We start from the raw sequence: 22,780 nt of genomic DNA, 5'->3' as shown, positions 1-22,780 counted from the left end.
AGATTGTATCCTTGCCGACTCAAACCACTGGGTTGACGGTAACGTCACCTTCAAAAGAGGGGCCTACTACTATAACTAAAATAATCTCTTAAAAAGTCCGAAAGTGCAATAATCATCAAAGGATACATAAAAGGCGAGTCGAATCCAAGTGATTCATCTTGTCTATCTGTTTTTATTTTATTTTTATTTCTGCATTTTTTTAGTTTTTATTTTCATGTTAAAAACCGTTTCTCAAGAAATTTAGATTGATTAGACGTTGAGGATAAACCGGTACTAAAAGCTCTTGTGTCCTTGGATGACCTCGGTATCTTACCAACGCTATACTACGCTCACGATGGGTGCACTTGCCCAAGTGTGTGTTTAGTATTAGTAGAATATCGTGTTTTATAAATTTAAAACTTGACTAATGTGTAAAATGGGCTTAAAATATCAATAAAAACATATCACGCTTCACACGCACCAAGTTTTTGGTGTCGTTGCAGGGGACACATGGATTTTAAGAAAGTTAGGAATCAACGACCTAATCATTTTTTTATTTTTCTATTTTATTAGGATTTTTCTTAATTTTTTAGTTTCTGCAAACTTCAGCACGGGCCGTGCCTGGTCGGACATGGGGCCATGCCCAGCAAGCTTACTAGCAGTTTTTGTTTTCTGAGTTACAGAAGAGTGACCACGGGGTCGTGGCGGTGCACCACGGGGCCGTGCTGAACTCCCCAGTAACTGGGATCCAGAAAACAATCACTGTAACCATGACCACGGGACGTGGTCAGTGACCACGGGCCGTGGTGAGACTTCTGACCAACTTTCTTTTTGTTTCTATCACAGGACTTCGAACCCAGTCGCAGCACCTGCCCAGAGCATGAGCTCCATTTCCAATAAAGACATAAAAGAGCCTCTAGACGAACCCAAATGCTTTCTAAGAAAGAGACTAAAAGCTAAAAATCAAGAGAAAGCTTCGGGGGACCAACTTCCAATGGCGGATCAGCGTACCCTGATGGATTACCTACGCCCCATGGTAGGTAATCTTGGAGCCGCCATCAATGCACCAAATGTTGATGCCAACAACTTTGAACTTCGGCCGCATTTGATTCAAATGCTCCAAAATTCCACAACCTTCCATGGCCTAGCTGATGAAGATCCCCGTTTACATATTAACAACTTTTTGGAAATATGTGATATTTTCCGGATCAACGGAGCATCAAACGACGCCATCCGCCTCTGAATGTTCCCATTTTCACTAAAAGACCGAGCTAAGGTTTGGCTTAACACCCTCCCAAGTGGTTCGGTAAACACTTGGGATGAACTTGCCCAAAAGTTTCTATATAAGTATTTCCCGCCTTCTAAAACCACTAAATTAATGACTGAAATTAATACATATTCACAAGAGGACGGAGATTCCTTATATGAAACTTGGAAATGATTCAAGGAGCTATTAAGAAAATGCCCTCATCATGGTCTTGTAGTGTGGCAACAAGTATCCACTTTCTATAATGGGTTGTTGCCACACACAAGACAAACACTCATGACTTACTGTTATTCATGTTTTTTTTGTTCTAAAATGACGTTGTTTACTCTTTTTGTCATTCTAATAACATTATATAACATGTTAAAAAAATTTAAATATACCATTTGCGATATTTTCAGTTTTATTAGCATTTCAATAAAAGTTTTGTTAAAGGATAAACATATAATTGATTTTTGCTTTACCATGACGAACGTAACCAATGTCGTTCAAACAACATTAGTACCGGTATTAGTTTTTATAGATTTCTCAACATTTCGGCATAAATTTCAGTGAAACCGAGTTGTTTTTGCAGTAAAGTTTTTTTGGTATCGTATGCTATATTGACTACAAGAACTGTACCGCTATTGTGATGAACCAAACCGATAATGTCCAAACAACATCATTACCAATACCTGCATTCATTTTTATGTTTTTCAATCGATATAAAACACGTGTTTATTGCTATATTGAATGCGTTAATTGTTATGTGTTATTGTTGTGTTTTGGGTGACAATCTCGCTATTTGTTTTACCGAAACTGTGTATTTACACGTTTACATGTCTTTCGGTTAATTGCATGTCTTGCAATGTTGTTTGTTTTTTTTTTTCGGGATGTTTTGGTTGTTGTTGGTTTTTTGGATGTTGTTGGTGGTTTCGCCTTACGATTTTCTTCAACGATTTTGATTTCCTTACCATTTTTAAATCGTTTATGTTATAATTCATTGTTGCATTCTTTTGTTAGTGTTTGTTGCTCTTTGTTGGTCTTATTTTTTTGTTTCTTGTTGACAATTTTGTTTTACATTTTTGCTTTACGATCTTGATTTTCTAAGCGTTTTGTTAACGTAAATGTCTTTGAAAGCTCTTGTATTTTTGTATATTTTGTTGGTTTACGTTTTTTGTTTTCCTATTTTGATTTTCTTGCGGTTCGTTACATTATTCACTTTTTGGTTATCAAAGATTGTCTGCGATTTGATATTCTGTCTATGATTTGATGTTGAGACGTTTTTTGTTTACGTTTACCTTCTGTGTAAATTTTAGTCCGTACCTTAATTCCTTTTGTTTTTAGTTGTGTTCGATCGTTGAGGATGACAGTTAAGTTGTCTGAGACTATTTGCAATTTATGTATTGATCAGTGTTCAGTCTTTGTGTTTGAGTGTTTATGTCTACACAACTGTTTAGGTTCTTCTTTTTGGTATATGATGCTCTGCTAAGGCCATTGTTATTTGATCTTTACGTGTGCAACCACATTCTTGTGTTGAACATTTACTGGCTTGCTGCTCTTTGGATGCGTGTATTTTTCCATACACTTAGCATTTGACTTGACTCTTTTTCAGTTCATTTTGTGTTTGGTTTTGTTACGGATTTTTGCCGGCCATCAGTATGTTGTCCTTTCGGTCTATAATGTTATGCTGAGACCTAGTCTAAGTCCATTGTTTGTGTATTGTTGTTTTCAATGTCATTTTGGCTTCTTGCATATTTACAAAACCTTTTTTTAAGTAACATTATATTAATGTTGTGGGTATTTGGGCTAGTGTGGTTTCCTTTGGGTCTAAGTTGGGTTATGTAAGATTTACGGATGATGAAGGCCAAAACCCAAGGGAACCATCTTCCATACCTGATGGAATAAGTTGGAATGCAATCACAAGTCCACAAGTTTCCCCCCTTAAAGGCTTCCCAAACAAGCACCCAAACTACTGGAACAAAACTGCTAATCAAACAAATATGAAGACAAAGTACAAAGTGCTGGAATGTAAAAGTGTTGGGTCAACAAGTAAACAACAAAGTCAACAAAGTCAAGGCTGAAGACTAGAAGACCAAGTCAACTAGTCAATACAAGACCAGAATTATTGGATTCCAAATGTAACAACTCAGCCGACGACAGAAACGTCAGGGCGTCACGTAACAAGATTGTTCAAAAAGCACATGACACTAAATTAAAGTTTGAATATAACAATTATTCCAAATTACAATTTTTTCAAATAAATAAACAACCAGAAAACAACTTGTTTCAAAACATAAGAACTGTTTTTGTTTAAATATGCGATGAAGGAAAAAGTCCCAATCCTACATGATGGAAACTTGGAAATCATCAGTTAATAAGACCGAAAACATATATGAGAAAACATAGGTCAACTTGAAAGAAGTTAGTGAGCACCATAGGTTTTATAGCAAATCACATGGCAGATATGTTGTACAATTCATATGGCTAAAATAGATACTTATGCATTTTGCATCTCACAAGTTAACGTCACTGGGGGCACATTCAAACCTTGAGTTGAAAAATACAAATAGCTTGGATTCTATAATCCCACGAGGTTACATCCCATGTAACCGTGAGCGAAACAAAACTGCATGGGGGATGGGTCGTCACACCTATAACGATATAATATACTATCGGTTAGGCTTGTAAATGAACCAAACGGACACGAACGAGGCATGTTTGTGTTCGTTCATTAAAGTTTTACCGAACAAATGATCGGACATAAACATTTAAATGAATGTATTTTCTTGTTCGTGTCCGTTCCTTTAGAAAATGAGCATGTTCACGCGATGCCACCCCCTTATCACCGTAGCACGATGCCACGGCCCCCAATCTGTATAAAGATGTTTCAGCTCCAAGGAATTGCCATATCCATTACTTCCATTCTCACCCAATCAACTTTTAACTTCTTTTAAACACCAAACCTTTCGCAGCCCCCGACCCCTACCCCGGGAGCGGGTGCTGCGAGATCAGATCAAGTGGTATCGGTGTTTATTAATTTGGCAGTGAAATTTAAACATCAGGAGTTTAAAACACCAAACTTTTATAATAAATAAATGCGATAAAACCCAAGTTTCATACATAATACATTTATAGGGATAAACCTTAATTATTGAAAACATAAACTCCTTTTTATTTAGGTAACTTTTATGGCCACTTCTTTAAGCCTTCAGTGCTCTCCATCTGGCTTGTATTAGCTTCACATTAAGTTACCTGAAATGTGTTTTAAAAAGATTTTATCAGCAAGAAATACTGGCGAGTGCATCCCAGTTTAATCAAAAATAGCTTTTATAACTTTACAATATTGAGAGCGATTACAATGTTTATATCTACCAATATACTCATTCAGTATTTGTCATTTCATTGAATCCACAGTTCCATGACTGTGGTCATATTACTCATTGGCTAACTCATCGTCCAATAGTAACGGATTATAAGTAGTGTATACAAAACCCCACATACCGGCAGCAATTATAGAATACATAGACTCAATCACTGTTAAGTATATCATTGAAAACATCTGAGGTTTTGTAAAACAGTTTGGTAGAAAAATGACTCAGAAAAAGGGTTTACAAAAAGAGAATGTACTCACATTGTAGACTTAGATAATACTATAACTTCCTGATGATTCTCCTGGATATTATCTATTAAAATTAAACAATGCACATGTGTTAGTAAAATAACCCTCGGCTGCATCCCCAAAGGCAAAAACAAGAAATAGAAGACTGACCACGGGCCGTGCCCACTGGACACGGGGGTGTGGTCAGCCACCTACAGAAAAGAAAAAGCTGTGGAAGCTTCTATGCCCACCACGGGGGCATGCCCAGCTCAGCACGGGGCGTGGTCAATGCTAAGATACGCAGAATCTTGCAAAATCGTGGTAGTACAGATACGCTTCTGCCAACAGGGCCGTGTCCGCTGAACACGGGCCGTGTGGAGCTCTATGCTGACAAAAGAATTTAATGAATGAAGAGAAAGGGATGGCCACGAGGACGTGTCCGCTGGACACGGGGCCGTGGCCGGGCTTCTATTCAGGCTATAAATAGGGGTGCTTGGCTAACTTCAAAGGAATCCCTTGGCAAACCACTACTCTCCCACTTTGCCACCACTACAACACCCACATCTACCACCATCATCCATCATCCACCTTAGAGTGTGTGTAGTAGTCTCGGGATCCAAGATTGATCGTAAGAGTTCTTGCCAATCAAAGGCCATGTTTGGCTAAGCCTCTTACATCACTTGTTGAAGACAAGTCTTTTATGTATTACTTTTGATTTTTAATCTTTCGGCACTTTTTATTTGGTTTTGTATTAATGACTTTAATAACTAGTTTCTTATGGTGAAGGTGAATTTTCTTTATCATTTGTCTGTGGTGTCTTGGCATTACTTTACTGTCTATATAAAGTAAAAGATTTACACCATTCATATCTCTACGGTCTATATAGAGATATGTTGGCTACCTGGTTGGGGGTTAAGGGAATGGTTTAGTAAGGTTCTTGCCTTGTTCAGTGTATAGATCCTGCAAGGACCTGGGTCAAGCTTACTAGGACCTCCTTCAATACCCACTGGTATTGGATGGCGGGGGTGCGAATGGCTTAACCCCCTCATATGTAAACTACGATTAATACATTAAACCGGCTACTTGGGATTGTATCTCTGCTGACTCAAACCACTTAGCTGAGGGTAACGTCACCTTCAAAAGAGGGCCTATCACTTTTCGCATTAATAAATTAAATAATTATCTTTCAATATTTCGACCCTTTGGGATTGTATCCTTGCTGACTCAAACCAATTGGTTGAGAGTAACGTCACATTCAAAAGAGGGGCCTACTACTATAACTAAGATAATCTCTTAAAAAGTCCGAAAGTACAAAAATCATCAAAGGATACATAAAAGGCTAGTCGGATCCAAGTGATTCATCTTGTCTATTCTGTTTTTATTTTATTTTGATTTATGCATTTTTTTAGTTTTTATTTTCATGTTTAAAAAACTTTTCTCAAAAAATTTACATCGATTAGACGTTGAGGATAAACCGGTACTAAAAGCTCTTGTGTCCTTGGACGACCTCGGTCTCTTACCAATGCTATATTACGCTCACGATGGGTGCACTTGCCCAAGTGTGTGTTTAGTGTTAGTAATATCGTGTTTTATAAATTTAAAACTTGACTAATGTGCAATGTGGGCTTAAAATATCAATAAAAACTTATAACGCTTCACACGCACCAGAGACCTCGATGCGGGTGGATGGTCTCATGGCAGCCGAGGAGTCAACTTTGGACATAGCCCCGAGCAGGGTGGGTTTACACGTGAGATTCTTTGCCATTAAAAAAAATTCAAGAAAATACTACCTACTGAAAGCCATCACATTTAATATTTTGTCTTTTAGCAATATGACTATAATATAATACAGTGTAATAATATTACACAACATATATTTCATTCTATTCTTTCATTTTTTTTTAAATTTAATAGCTTCTTCAAAATCACTTGTATATAAAGAAAAGAAACTCAACCATTTTTAACACAACCAAGTAAAGCCCACCTAATCAAACTATGCCTCATCCCATGAAAACATACATCTTTGTCTTGTTTCTGCTTTCACTTTCGTTGGTGAACATATCAAATGGTTTTTGCATTTATTCAAATTGGTATATCAAAGTCATCAATGGCATTCAAACCAGTGAGATTGTAGCCCACCCTTCTACTAGCGATGGTAGAGACTATGAACCCGAGACTCTAAGACCGTATCAAAGTTATATATGGGAATTTTGTGATGACGCCAGGAGAAGAGTCAAATATTATTCAAAATTTGCTTGGCCTCCAAGAGGAGTTAGAAATTATACTATTTTTGATGGTACAATAGCGCCCTTTTGTTCTAATAATCGTGGGTCAAGAAAATGTTTTTGGCTAGTAAGAGAGGATGGGTTTTATGTGAATTCCAAGATAGATCGCTTTCCAACTGGTTGGGTGAAAAAATATGATTGGTAACATGTATAACATCTCTGAGTATAAATAGTGTCAGACTATAATAAAAAAAATGTTTGATTAGATACATATACTATTCTCTACATAAATCTTTGTATTTCCAAATAAACTTGCCGCCATCTAGTAAACACATCAGGAACCTGTCGCTCCATTGCAAGAATGGTCGCCGGTGGCAGATGGCATCAAAACAACAACCAATATTGTCTCTATCTCTTTATTTCTTTTTCTTCTTGTCGTCTCAGCTTTTTGTTGATAAAAAGTGTGATGTCTTCGTGTCTCTTTGTCTCGGAAGTCTAAAAACCTGCAACACGCATTGTTTACTTTACACGCATCAAAAGCCTAAAAAGAGATGTGGTCGTTAACTTTAACGTGAAAACAATATCGGCATTAAGTTATTGCTCCCAAGCTTCAATTATTAATAGATTTATAATTATAATTATTTTTGATATGTTTTTTCCCAAGCTTGAACATTTTGCATCTATTTTATAAAATTTTCAAAAACCAAACCAAAATTTCACTTTTCACCTTAGAACATGTAAATATTATAGTAAATATAATTAGACATAAAATTAATTATATATATATATATATATGTATATATATATATATATTGTTAGTAATTCTACTAATTTAATTTTCTAAATTTAATTAGTCTAATCATTGCTTTCTCCATCTATTTACTATAAACAACCTACTAATTACCTAATTATAAGATTATGGACTTTTTTATATAATTAGACTTACTTATGCTTATAATAACATTATTATATTATAGGTGATATTATATATAGTTATATAACAAGTTTATATAATTATTAATATCTCTATACATATACATTTTAATTGATAAGTTATTCTTTTTTTCTCATTTACATCTCTAAACTAATATTCAATTAACTTTTTACTTATTTCATACACATAAATTGATAGTGTACAACGTGAGTGTTTAGTCAAGATAATATTTTTATGTATTTTCATATATTATTATTATTATTTTTATTATTATTATTATTATTATTATTATTATTATTATTATCATTTATTTCTTTTTGAAATCACATTTACATTACAACTTCTAAATCCTTGTACTTACACACCTTGTTCATCCTTGTTAGGATAATTTGGTGTTTCAACATTTCAAGACTATCATCTCACGTTTGTGGAAACCGGTTGCAAACAGTGAGTATACTCGATCTCATTTTCAATTTTATACACTTTGGTTACAACATCTACAATTATACAAAAACACACAATCACCATTAAACTTGTTACAAATCAAACTCTATCCACTATTAACATAAGACTTGTTTTATTCTTGTTAATCTCGCATGCTATGTATACTTGTGTTTATATGCTCATTAACTTTGCAAGCCTACCTTAACAATTATAGCGCAATAGGATTAACACACCGCCCGTATTCTTGTGGTATTGTTAAGTAATCTATTTTACACTTGTTAGTAAGTTAGTAACATTATATGAAAATTATCATGTTGGATATTAGTAAACTTTTTATTATTATGCTATGCTATCAAACTTGTATACTCGCCAACTTTTGTTGACCATTATTTTAATACATGTTGCAGGTCGCTAGTTGATGTTGATGAAGAAATCTATTTAGGGTGGATTAGATACACACCAAAAGTTAAACTTATGTATTTGTTTCGTGTTTTCAATTTGTTGCATTTTACATTTCAAGACAATGTATTTTCATTTTAGAATTTATGAAATTTGTATTAATTAAATATTGTCACAGCTAGTGTTATGAAGTCTCTAGCAATCTTGTTTTCGTCTCACTTCGATGTTTCCGCCATCGGTTGGGGTGTGACAATTATTCCCAAGCTTCAATTATTAATATATTTAAAACCTAGTTGCGAATAATAATGTACAAGTGATTGAAGCCCAAACGTATACGCCATCAAAGCTGACTCATGACTTACTTTTATTCATGTTTTTTTGGTCTAAAATGACGTTGTTTACCCTTTTTATCATTCTAATAACATTATATAACACGTTAAAAAATTTAAATATACCATTTGCGACATTTTTATTAGCATTTCAATAAAAGTTTTGTTAAAGGATAAACATATAATTGATTTTTTCTTTACCATGACGAACGTAACCAATGTCATTCAAACAACATTCGTACCGGTATTAGTTTTTATAGTTTTCTCAACATTTCGGCATAAATTTTAGTGAAACCGAGTTGTTTTTGCAGTAAAGTTTTTTCGGTATCGTAAGCTATTTTGACTACTAGAACCGTACCGCTATTGTGATAAACCAAACCGATAATGTCTGAACAACATCATTACTAATACCTTCATTCGTTTTTATGTTTTTCAATCGATATAAAACATGTGTTTATTGCTATATTGAATGCGTTAATTGTTATGTGTTATTGTTGTGTTTTGGGTGATAATCTCGTTGTTTGTTTTAGCGAAACTGTTTATTTACACGTTTACATGTCTTTCGGTTAATTGCATGTCTTGCAATGTTGTTTGTTTTTTTTTTCCGGGTTGTTTTTGTTGTTGTTGGTTTTTTGGATGTTGTTGGTGGTTTCGCCTTACAATTTTCTTCAACGATTTTGATTTCCTTACCATTTTTAAAACGTTTCTGTTATAATTCATTGTTGCATTCTTTTATTAGTGTTTGTTGCTCTTTGTTGGTCTTATTTTTTTGTTTCTTGTTAACAATTTTGTTTTACATTTTTGTTTTACGATCTTGATTTTCTTAGCGTTTTGTTAACGCAAATGTCTTTGAAAGCTCTTGGATTTTTTTGTATATTTTGTTGGTTTAGGTCTTGGTTTTCCAGATTTGATTTTCTTGCGATTTGTTAATGTTTTTTGTTTTGCCTTACTATTGCTTTTTTTTAAATGTCTTCCATAGGTTTTTAATTATCTGTGTTTATTATTGGTTTACGTTTTTTGTTTTCCTATTTTGATTTTCTTGCAGTTCATTACATTATTGACTTTTTGGTTATCGAAGATTGTTTGCGATTTGATATTCTGTCTATGATGTGATGCTGAGACGTTTTTTGTTTACGCTTACCTTCCGTGTAAATTTTAGTCCGTAACTTCATTCCTTGTGTTTTTAGTTGTGTTCGGTCGTTGAGGATGACAGTTGAGTCGTCCGAGACTATTTGCAATTTAAATATTGATCGGTGTTCAGTCTTTGTGTTTGAGTGTTTATGTATACACAACTGTTTAGGTTCTTTTTTTTGGTCTATGATGCTCTGCTAAGGCCATTGTTATTTGATCTTTACGTGTGCAACCACATTCTTGTGTTGAACATTTACGTGGCTTGCTGCACTTTGGATGCGTGTAATTTGCCTTACACTTAGCATTTGACTTGACTCTTTTTCGGTTCATTTTGTGCTTGGTTTTGTTACGGATTTTTGCCGGCCATTAGTATGTTGCCCTTTCGTTCTATGATGTTATGCTGAGACCTAGTCTAAGTCCATTGTTTGTGTATTGTTGTTTTCAATGTCATTTTTGCTTCTTGCATATTTACAAAACATTTTTATAATTAACATTATATTAATGTTGTGGGCATTTGGGCTAGTGTGGTTTCCTTTGGGTCTAAGTTGGGTTATGTAAGATTTACTGATGATGAAAGCCAAAACCCAAGGGAACCATCTTCCATGCCTGATGGAATAAGTTGGAATGCAATCACAAGTCTAGAAGTTTCCCCCCCCCCCTTAAAGGCTTTCCAAACAAGCACCCAGACTACTGGAACAAAACTGCTAATCAAACAAATTTGAAGACAAAGTACAAAGTGCTTGGAATGTAAAAGTGTTGGGTCAACAAGTAAACAGCTAAGTCAACAAAGTCAAGGCTGAAGACTAGAAGACCAAATCAACTAGTCAATACAAGACCAGAAGTATTGGATTCCAAATGTAACAGCTCAACCGACGACAGAAACGTCAGGGCGTCACGTAACAAGATTGTTCAAAAAGCACATGACAGTAAATTAAAGTTTGAATATAACAATTATTCCAAATTACAATTTTTTCAAATAAATAAACAACCAGAAAACAACTTGTTTCAAAACATAAGAACTGTTTTTGTTTAAATATGCGATGAAGGAAAAAGTCCCAATCCTACATAATGCAAACTTGGAAATCATCAGTTAATAAGACCGGAAACATATATGAGAAAACATAGGTCAACTTGAAAGAAGTTGGTGAGCACCATAGGTTTTATAGCAAATAACATGGCAGATATGTTGTACAATTCATATGGCTAAAATAGATACTTATGCATTTTGCATCTCACAAGTTAACGTCACTGGGGGCACATTCAAACCTTGAGTTGAAAAATACAAATAGCTCGGATTCTATCATCCCACGAGGTTACATCCCATGTAACCGTGAGCAAAACAAAACTGCATGGGGGATGGGTCGTCACACCTATAACGATATAATATACTATCGGCTAGGCTTGTAAATGAACCAAACGGACACGAACGAGGCATGTTTGTGTTCGTTCATTAAAGTTTTACCGAACAAATGATCGGACATAAACATTTAAATGAATGTATTTTCTTGTTCGTGTCTGTTCCTTTAGAAAATGAGCATGTTCACGCGACGCCACCCCCTTAACACCGTAGCATGATGCCACGACCCCCAATCCGCATAAAGATGTTTCAGCTCCAAGGAATTGCCATATCCATTACCTCCATTCTCACCCAATCAACTTTTAACTTCTTTTAAACACCAAACCTTTCGCAGCCCCCGACCCCTACCCCGGGAGGGGGGGCTGCGAGATCAGATCAAGTGGTATCGGTGTTTATTAATTTGGCAGTGAAATTTAAATATCAGGACCGTAGTTAGGAAATATTTATCAGAGTTTAAAACACCAAACTTTTATAATAAATAAATGGGATAAAACCGAAGTTTCATACATAATACATTTATAGGGATAAACCTTAATTATTGAAAACATAAACTCCTTTTTATTTATGTAACTTTTATAGCCACTTCTTTAAGCCTTCAGTGCTCTCCATCTGGCTTCTATTAGTTTCACTTTAAGTTACCTGAAATGTGTTTTAAAAAGATTTTATCACCAAGAAATACTGGCGAGTGCATCCTAGTTTAATCAAAAATAGCTTTTATAACTTTACAGTATTGAGAGCGACTATAATGTTTATATCTACCAATATACTCATTCAGTATTTGTCATTTCATTCAATCCACATTTCCATGACGGTGGTCATATTGCTCATTGGCTAACTCATCGTCCAATAGTAACGGATTATAAGTAGTGTATACAAAACCCCACATACCGGCAACAATTATAGAATACATAGACTCAATCACTGTTAAGTATATCATTGAAAACATCTGAGGTTTTGTAAAACAGTTTGGTAGAAAAATGACTCACAAAAAGGGTTTACAAAAAGAGAATGTACTCACATTGTAGACTTAGATAATACTATAACTTCCTGATGTTTCTCCTAGATATTATCTATTAAAATTAAACAATGCACATGTGTTAGTAAAATAACCCAAATCACATTAGCCATACAACACGAGACAAAACTCCAACGAACTGAGTCAGGCAGAGCCTTGACATGCGTTACAGAGCCCTAGATCAATCGGGTAGGGTAACAAATACGTGATCGGGGGTTATAATACTTACAACGAGGCAGAGCTTCGCTTTTTAGGGGTATTATTCCCGAGTATAATAGCACTATAGCTTGAGAGAGAAAAGAAAATTATGAACGACTGAAACAGAGGTCGAGACCACCTTCTATAGCCTGATCGAAGGGCAGCTCCCACCCCGCGACCCACTTGGGTCTGCCCTTCGCGGCTCGCGAGGACACTAGGCTAGGGCCTCGGCTTGGCGAGTCAACACAGTAGCTTCAACACGCACCTAGACACTTGGCGCAAGGGGGTCCGACCAGTTGCCCCTCGGTCGTGCCCCACGACTCGTTGGGTAGCTGGGTCGCGGTGCGAAAACTCGCCCCGTGCCTAGCCTTCTGTTAAATTTTGTTGCTGGCGATGTGACCATGGGGCCATGCCCGGACCAACACGGGGCCATGGCAGGACGCCCAGTAACATAAAATTTTGTTTTCAACACCTTTTTACACATTCAATCAACCTAAAAACTTATTTTTGGGACACATTGAGGATATTGTGTAATTTAAGTGTGGGGGTGGATGCTAAAACATTGAATTTTGCAAGTCCTAATAACAAGCCTTACACAAAACTCTATTGGAGCCGCTAATCACCCAAATTTTTTTTTCAAAAACTTTCATTTTTTCTACTTGTCTTGGTTTAATTTAGGAATAACAAGTTCTAAAAAGGTTTTACTTTTACAAATTTACAACCGATAGCGTCGTGATAAAAAGAACCAACATAAAAATTATGAAAAGGCATTACAAGTCTAACTAAAATTTGATTATATATACTTGATCACATTATAAACCCATTCCCACAACAAGTGAGTTTTTGAGCCTTTATGAGCACACAAGCATATATCTTTAAACTAAATGCTCATTTTTCATTTCTTGTGTGAATAGCCGCTTGGTTTTTACGACTCTAGAACTTTCCACGACGACACATTCCCGGTCCTTACCAACTTAAACCAAAGTAAGTAAATGATGGAGGCATTAGGACTAACCCATTTTCCTTACAACACCATTATTTTTCAATTTTTTTTATCACCTACCCAAAATCCACCTAGTTAACCCCTTTGAGTCTAAACTTTTTCATTTCTAAACCCACAAAATAAACACCCTTTACCCACCAAAACCTTTTCTTTTTAAACCCTTTGTTTTAGTAAAAAGCTCGATTATCTTGTGACGTCTCCTATAAAGAAAAATGAAAGTCTTGGAATAAACAAACAAGTCCCTCAAAGAAACTTTGTTTGAATATGCTTACTTCGAATAAAAGTTACAAAAACAAAAAAATTTTACGACGACCGACGCTTTTTACGCTTTTAGCCCTTTTTACTAACCACTAACCAAAACCACCTACCCTTAGCCCAAGCCTAACCCTTCCCCCAAAGTCCTCTTAATATTTACAAAGGTTTATAGTTAAAAAGGGGGAGGTTTGATTGCTTGGCAAGCATATGGTAGAAGTAAGTTCCATGCCAGTCTCGAGTGTTTCACAAAAATACATCTTCGGCCGAGTGTAGAGTGATCTCCCGTGAGGTATGTGAACTTGTATGTAAATGAAATTTTAAAGAGGCATGTTATGCCCAAATAAGTAATTTTTCATATAAAATGTTCTAAATAAATCATAACAAATAGGATTGTAAATAAAATAAAAATAAAACCCAATACAGATCTTGGATTCCCAACACTCAAGACAAGCCCAAAACTTTTCCTCTACCTATTTCATTTGGGTGTGTAAGCCACATATTAAAGAGTTTTGCTTGAGGACAAGCAAAGATTCAAGTGTGGGGGTATTTGATGTGTGCAAAATGTAACATATAAATTACATCAAATGAGGCATAAAACTAACCCTTTTTTTTAGTACTAATGTTGGAAAAAGTGTGCTTTTGTCTTCCTTTTGAAATTACTGGACCAAATGAGTTTAAACGAGCAAAAGGATCAAATATACAGTAAAAACCAACATAAATACAAAGAAAAAGAATAAGCGTGACATGCCCGACCCCTCGGCTGCATCCCCAAAGGCAGAAACAAGAAATAGAAGACTGACCACGAGCCGTGCCCACTGGACACGAGGGTGTGGTCAGCCACCTACAGAAAAGAAAAAGCTGTGGAAGCTTCTATGCCCACCACGGGGGCATGCCCAGCTCAGCACGGGGCGTGGTCAATCCTAAGATACGCATAATCTTGCAAAATCGTGGTAGTACAGATACGCTTCTGCCAACGGGGCCGTGTCCGCTGAACATGGGCCGTGTGGAGCTCTATGCTGACAAAAGAATTTAATGAATGAAGAAAAAGGGATGGCCACGAGGGCGTGTCCGCTGGACACGGGGCCGTGGCCGGGCTTCTATTCAGGCTATAAATAGGGGTGCTTGGCTAACTTCAAAGGAATCCCTTGGCAAACCACTACTCTCCCACTTTGCCACCACTACAACACCCACATCTACCACCATTATCCATCATCCACCTTAGAGTGTGTGTAGTAGTCTCGGGATCCAAGATTGATCGTAAGAGTTCTTGCCAATCAAAGGCCATGTTTGGCTAAGCCTCTTACATCACTTGGTGAAGACAAGTCTTTTATGTATTACTTTTGATTTTTAATCTTTCGGCACTTTTTATTTGGTTTTGTATTAATGACTTTAATAACTAGTTTCTTATGGTGAAGGTGAATTTTCTTTATCATTTGTCTGTGGTGTCTTGGCATTACTTTACTGTCTATATAAAGTAAAAGATTTACACCATTCATATCCCTACGGTCTATATAGAGATATGTTGGGTACCTGGTTGGGGGTTAAGTGAATGGTTTAGTAAGGTTCTTGCCTTGTCCAGTGTATAGATCCTGCAAGGACCTGGGTCAAGCTTACTAGGACCTCCTTCAATACCCACTGGTATTTGATGGCGGGGGTGCGAATGGCTTAACCCCCTCATATGTAAACTACGATTAATATATTAAACCGGCTACTTGGGATTATATCTCTACTGACTCAAACCACTTAGCTGAGGGTAACGTCACCTTCAAAAGAGGGGCCTACCACTTTTCACATTAATAAATTAAATAATTATCTTTCAATATTTCGACCCTTTGGGATTGTGTCCTTGCTGACTCAAACCACTTGGTTGAGGGTAACGTCACCTTCAAAAGAGGGGCCTACTACTATAACTAAGATAATCTCTTAAAAAGTCCTAAAGTACAAAAATCATCAAAGGATACATAAAAGGCGAGTCGGATCCAAGTGATTCATCTTGTCTAACTGTTTTTATTTTATTTTGATTTCTGCATTTTTTTTAGTTTTTATTTTCATGTTTAAAAAACTTTTCTCAAAAAATTTAGATCGATTAGACGTTGAGGATAAACCGGTACTAAAAGCTCTTGTGTCCTTGGACGTCCTCGGTATCTTACCAATGCTATATTACGCTCTCGATGGGTGCACTTGCCCAAGTGTGTGTTTAGTGTTAGTAGAATATCATGTTTTATAAATTTAGAACTTGACTAATGTGTAAAATGGGCTTAAAATATCAATAAAAACTTATAACGCTTCACACGCACCAGAGACCTCGATGCGGGTGGATGGTCTCATGGCGGCCGAGGAGTCAACCTTGGACATAGCCCCGAGCAGGGTGGGTTTACAGGTGAGATTCTTTGCCATTCAAAAAAAAAATTCAAGAAAATACTACCTACTGAAAATGATGCCATCACATTTAATATTTTGTCTTTTAGCAATATGACTGTAATATAATACTTTGTAATAATATTACACAACATATATTTCATTCTATTCTTTCATTTTTTTTAAATTTAATAGCTTCTTCAAAATCACTTGTATATAAAGAAAAGAAACTCAACCATTTTTAACACAACCAAGTAAAACCCACCTAATCAAACTATGCCTCATCCCATGAAAACATACATCTTTGTCTTGTTTCTGCTTTCACTTTCGTTGGTGAACATATCAAATGGTTTTTGCATTTATTCAAACTGGTATATCAAAGTCATCAATGGCATTCAAACCAGTGATGTAACATTTGTGCCTGTAATCATCATGAACAGTTCAATTATCAATAAAATAATGTTATTTGATCCCAATATTTGTTTCATTGTGTTTTACATTTTTCATGTTCTGACTTTTATTCAATTCCAAACTCTACATCGCTTTCTGGAGAGTTATACGCTAACTAGTGCATAAACGTACTCAGTTTAATGCGACAAATACTCCGGAACATCAACATATACTCAAACGTACCTTAAATAACCTTTACATAAATTAGAAATAAGTTTTGAAGGCTTTGGTATAGCAAAAACAAGTTAATTCGCTTACAGGGACTAAACTTGACAAACTGCGAAAGTATGCCAATTTGAACTGTAACGAACATTCCGGAACATGTCCATAAGTTAAACATACCATAAATATCCTTTACATAGCTTAGAAATAGGCTTTGAGAAGTCTGGTATGCTAAAACAAACTTTTGGATCATTCAGGGACTAAAAGTGTCAAAAAGTGCCTAAGTTTGCACTTTTGCGCATAACTTACGTTCTGAATACATCCGGACATCCAAAAATTTATGTAAGCATCCTTATATTATGCCTTAGTATTTGGCATGAGAAAAATCCATTCGTCGCGTCATTTGGATCGTCTTTCACGCTTATGCGCATTCCGTCGTAATTAAGCGAACATCGCGATCGTACGGCCAAACGAACCGACATCCGACATATTTTTGGGCATGTTTCATGTCCACAATGTTTAGGCATCATTTTAGGGCCTTAAAGATGACTATTCAGGTCTTAAAAGGGCTGGAAATGGCTTAAAAACGCAACAGGGGCCAAAAGTGTAAATTCTGCAAGTGGGCAGATCAGAGGACTTCAGGCGACCCGCGTAAGGATTGCCCAAACTTGAGGCGGGCCGCGTAAGACTGTCAGACAGAAGATTTTGCATTTAATGCAGAATCTGGCCTTTCGATCGATCAAGGGGCGATGCCTCTTCACCCAATGAAGGGCCAAAGGGCAAGTTCACTGAATCTAACCCCTGGACACGTGTACGCACGAGATCAAAGCACGTTATTCGATAAAACGATCCTAACGGTTCCACCTTTCCTATAAATACCCCCCCCCCCTTTTTGTGTAAAAACCCACAAATCAGATCTAAATGCTCTAAGTTGATGCTTATGCTTCATACCTGAGCTATTGGATCTTGATTAGCACTCGGGGACCCTCCGTAAGTCTTCTTTCGCTCTTTTATTCGCTTTTCGAGTCCGAAAGTCAACGTTTTGTTGACTTTCTGCATTGACCAGCTTATGGTCGATGCGAAGTTCATGGAACTTCATAACGTGAGCGTGATCACGATGGTCATGGTCTGTAGTGACCATACCTACTGATCACCACGCTATCTAGGCTCGGTGACGAGTCGTAGTTTCGGCCAAAATGTGCATTCTTGCATATTTTGTAACCAAACTACTCGTGGGCATCAAAGCCGTTTGTTTTGATGTCAAACCTGTTTCTAAACTTAGTTAAGCATGTTCTAACATGCTTAGCTCGTCACTTTTAGTTTAGTGCTTATATAGGGTCGTAAGGTAAGCGATCTAAACCATCGCTTATGCTTTCGAACCCGACCCTTTTGGTCGGTCATTAGGATCCGACCAAACATATTAGGTGACCATAGCTATAACCTTCCGAGGTTATACCTTGTGGTCACGATGTTAGGCGTTCCGAGCGCGTTCTACGCGAACGACGCGTTAGGGTAGCATAAGCTACCTAAACGGGTCGTGATGGACCGTAAGCACTTAGATTAGGTTTCATTTTAGTATGTGGGCTTTGTTAAGCCATATTACACGAGTCTCCATACTCGTTTGGTTTACGAACCCGCGTACTGTCCGATCCTTCCGATTTGGTCCGGTATATTAACATAGCTACCAATTAGGTGCCGTTGATATTCCGTGACCTCTCGCATTACCTGGTTATTTCACAAGAACAACAAAGCAACCTCAGGTGAGTACATAGAACCCCTCTTTTACTGTTTTCTAAACTGTTTTGGGGTGAAACACATGTGCCTATCTGTTACTTTCATGCTTTCCATGTTTTCACATCGTATATCTGCTATGCTCATTAGTACGTTATAGTACATGATTTCATTACATTTTATGCTATGTATGCCCATTGTGTGCGTACTTAGTACATCGATTTACATGAACATTTTTGTTGCATATGTTTACTCAGCATATGGACACATTGATTTACATAAACATTTCTGTTGCATATGTTTACTCAGCATATGGACACATTGATTTACATGAACATTTCTGCTTCGTATGTTTACTTAGCATACTTAGTACAATTGTTTACATCACATGCCTTCATTTTTGTTATGACATTTGGGTTGTTTAACATGGGACAATACATTCATTAACACTAGCTACGCCGTTCGTTAGTAGGTAGTGGTACCATAGGAATTGACAACTCCCATTCCTGAAGTCCTGGGTTTGATAGGACTGGAAGGAATGACCGAATTCGATATACATAACTTAGATGAACCTTTAATTGGTTTAAGGGTTTATCGCCGCAGTCTCAAGGCTTGGATGTATGCATAGTTTACAATACCGTATAAATGTTATTATCAATTGAGCATGCATTTTCCGCAGAACATAACGTTGATTTAAACCGCGTTTTACTTCAACGACTTGTTTTGTGCATATGGTTTAAGTTGATACATTTCGCTTACCATACATGATACATTTTGGGATTACACATTACCTGATTTACATTGAACATAAACACGTCGACATTGACATATACATTTGGTGGTTTACATTTGAACATAAACATTTGACATGATTTACAATAACACTTGACATTTGGTTTACACATGAACAATTTACATGGTGGATTGGTTTGGGTAAATGATTTAAGTAACGTGGCGTATGTAATATGATACAAACATGGTGGATACGCCGCTGGTACTTCCTATATATAAATGTTTGTATAATGTTACATATCGTGGCGTTATCTAAGTCATTTCAGTTTAGACACATTACATTTTACATAAATAACATATTCTTCACAAGACATTATTTTCACAAACAACTTATCTTATTCAACTCATTTTACTTGGTTATTCGTTTAACCTTGCACTTATCTATACATATCGTTTGATGTTATCGTTTTTTTCAAATGGTTTACAAAGCAAAACAAATTACAAGGTTCATGACTGACTGTTATTAAACATTTCTTTAAGCTCAAGTCATGAATCCCATTTTCACAAAAACTATGTATCTCACAGGCATTTTTATGCTGACGTACCTACTTTCACATGTGTTTTCAGGAGCTATTCCATAGGATGATGATCATGACATCAACGTTTTTGTTGACTTTCTGCATTGACCAGCTTATGGTCGATGCGAAGTTCATGGAACTTCATAACGTGAGCGTGATCACGATGGTCATGGTCTGTAGTGACCATACCTACTGATCACCACGCTATCTAGGCTCGGTGACGAGTTCGTAGTTTCGGCCAAAATGTGCATTCTTGCATATTTGTAACCAAACTACTCGTGGGCATCAAAGCCGTTTGTTTTGATGTCAAACCTGTTTCTAAACTTAGTTAAGCATGTTCTAACATGCTTAGCTCGTCACTTTTAGTTTAGTGCTTATATAGGGTCGTAAGGTAAGCGATCTAAACCATCGCTTATGCTTTCGAACCCGACCCTTTTGGTCGGTCATTAGGATCCGACCAAACATATTAGGTGACCATAGCTATAACCTTCGAGGTTATACCTTGTGGTCACGATGTTAGGCGTTCCGAGCGCGTTCTACGCGAACGACGCGTTAGGGTAGCATAAGCTACCTAAACGGGTCGTGATGGACCGTAAGCACTTAGATTAGGTTTCATTTTTAGTATGTGGGCTTTGTTAAGCCATATTACACGAGTCTCCATACTCGTTTGGTTTACGAACCCGCGTACTGTCCGATCCTCCGATTTGGTCCGGTATATTAAACATAGCTACCAATTAGGTGCCGTTGATATTCCGTGACCTCTCGCATTACCTGAGGTTATTTTCACAAGAACAACAAAGCAACCTCAGGTGAGTACATAGAACCCCTCTTTTACTGTTTTCTAAACTGTTTTGGGCGTGAAACACATGTGCCTATCTGTTACTTTCATGCTTTCCATGTTTTTCACATCGTATATCTGCTATGCTCATTAGTACGTTATAGTACATGATTTCATTACATTTTATGCTATGTATGCCCATTGTGTGCGTACTTAGTACATCGATTTACATGAACATTTTTGTTGGCATATGTTTACTCAGCATATGGACACATTGATTTACATAAACATTTCTGTTGCATATGTTTACTCAGCATATGGACACATTGATTTACATGAACATTTCTGCTTCGTATGTTTACTTAGCATACTTAGTACAATTGTTTACATCACATGCCTTCATTTTTGTTATGACATTTGGGTTGTTTTAACATGGGACAATACATTCATTAACACTAGCTACGCCGTTCGTTAGTAGGTAGTGGTACCATAGGAATTGACAACTCCCATTCCTGAAGTCCTGGGTTTGATAGGACTGGAAGGAATGACCGAATTCGATATACATAACTTAGATGAACCTTTAATTGGTTTAAGGGTTTATCGCCGCAGTCTCAAGGCTTGGATGTATGCATAGTTTACAATTACCGTATAAATGTTATTATCAATTGAGCATGCATTTTCCGCAGAACATAACGTTGATTTAAACCGCGTTTTACTTCAACGACTTGTTTTGTGCATATGGTTTAAGTTGATACATTTCGCTTACCATACATGATACATTTTGGGATTACACATTACCTGATTTACATTGAACATAAACACGTCGACATTGACATATACATTTGGTGGTTTACATTTGAACATAAACATTTGACATGATTTACAATAACACTTGACATTTGGTTTACACATGAACAATTTACATGGTGGATTGGTTTGGGTAAATGATTTAAGTAACGTGGCGTATGTAATATGATACAAACATGGTGGATACGCCGCTGGTACTTCCTATATATAAATGTTTGTATAATGTTACATATCGTGGCGTTATCTAAGTCATTTCAGTTTAGACACATTACATTTTACATAAATAACATATTCTTCACAAGACATTATTTTCACAAACAACTTATCTTATTCAACTCATTTTACTTGGTTATTCGTTTAACCTTGCACTTATCTATACATATCGTTTGATGTTATCGTTTTTTTCAAATGGTTTACAAAGCAAAACAAATTACAAGGTTCATGACTGACTGTTATTAAACATTTCTTTAAGCTCAAGTCATGAATCCCATTTTCACAAAAACTATGTATCTCACAGGCATTTTTATGCTGACGTACCTACTTTCACATGTGTTTTCAGGAGCTATTCCATAGGATGATGATCATGACACTAGGGCGGACCTGTGCCTTAGAGCCTAAAAATGAAGTTTGAACTAGCTTAATTATGTTTTGATTTCCGTACTCTCTTTCCAAGACAATGTAACACCTTTGTTTATAAATAAAATACAACTTGTATGCCATGGTTATGAAACAATTTAATTCTGTCCACGACACTCCCCGGCGTTTCCGCCGCGGTTGCATGTTACACGCGGCCGGGGTGTGACAGAAGAGTTGGTATCAGAGCCATTGGTTATAGGGAATTAGGTTATTAGTAATGCTTTGACCTAGACTATAACTTTCTAGGACCCTAACACAAGTTGTCTTGTGTTTAGAGTTTAAAACATGCACATCACCTATCCTTAGGTGATAACTACAACGGGAACTTCGGTTCCGCATCCGCTTTGAAAATTAATCATCTGTTCTAGGATGATTGATTACTAGATTTTGAACCCTCTATTATAAGGTTTTGAACCCCTTTGGATTTTCAAAAAT

At 36.5% G+C, this 22,780-nt stretch overlaps 1 non-coding gene across 1 annotated transcript; it reads right to left on the bottom strand.

Moving 5' to 3' along the window:
- Nucleotides 1-1,351: 1,351 nt before the first annotated feature.
- Nucleotides 1,352-1,458, bottom strand: LOC118492635. The gene has a single exon (XR_004894640.1). It is a non-coding gene; the product is annotated as a small nucleolar RNA R71 (small nucleolar RNA).
- Nucleotides 1,459-22,780: the final 21,322 nt, after the last annotated feature.

The sequence above is a fragment of the Helianthus annuus genome, chromosome 5, assembly GCF_002127325.2.
Source record: "Helianthus annuus cultivar XRQ/B chromosome 5, HanXRQr2.0-SUNRISE, whole genome shotgun sequence".
Classification (NCBI taxonomy): Eukaryota; Viridiplantae; Streptophyta; class Magnoliopsida; order Asterales; family Asteraceae; genus Helianthus; species Helianthus annuus.
Note: the sequence above shows the minus strand (reverse complement) of the source record. Positions and strands in the feature narration are given on the sequence as shown.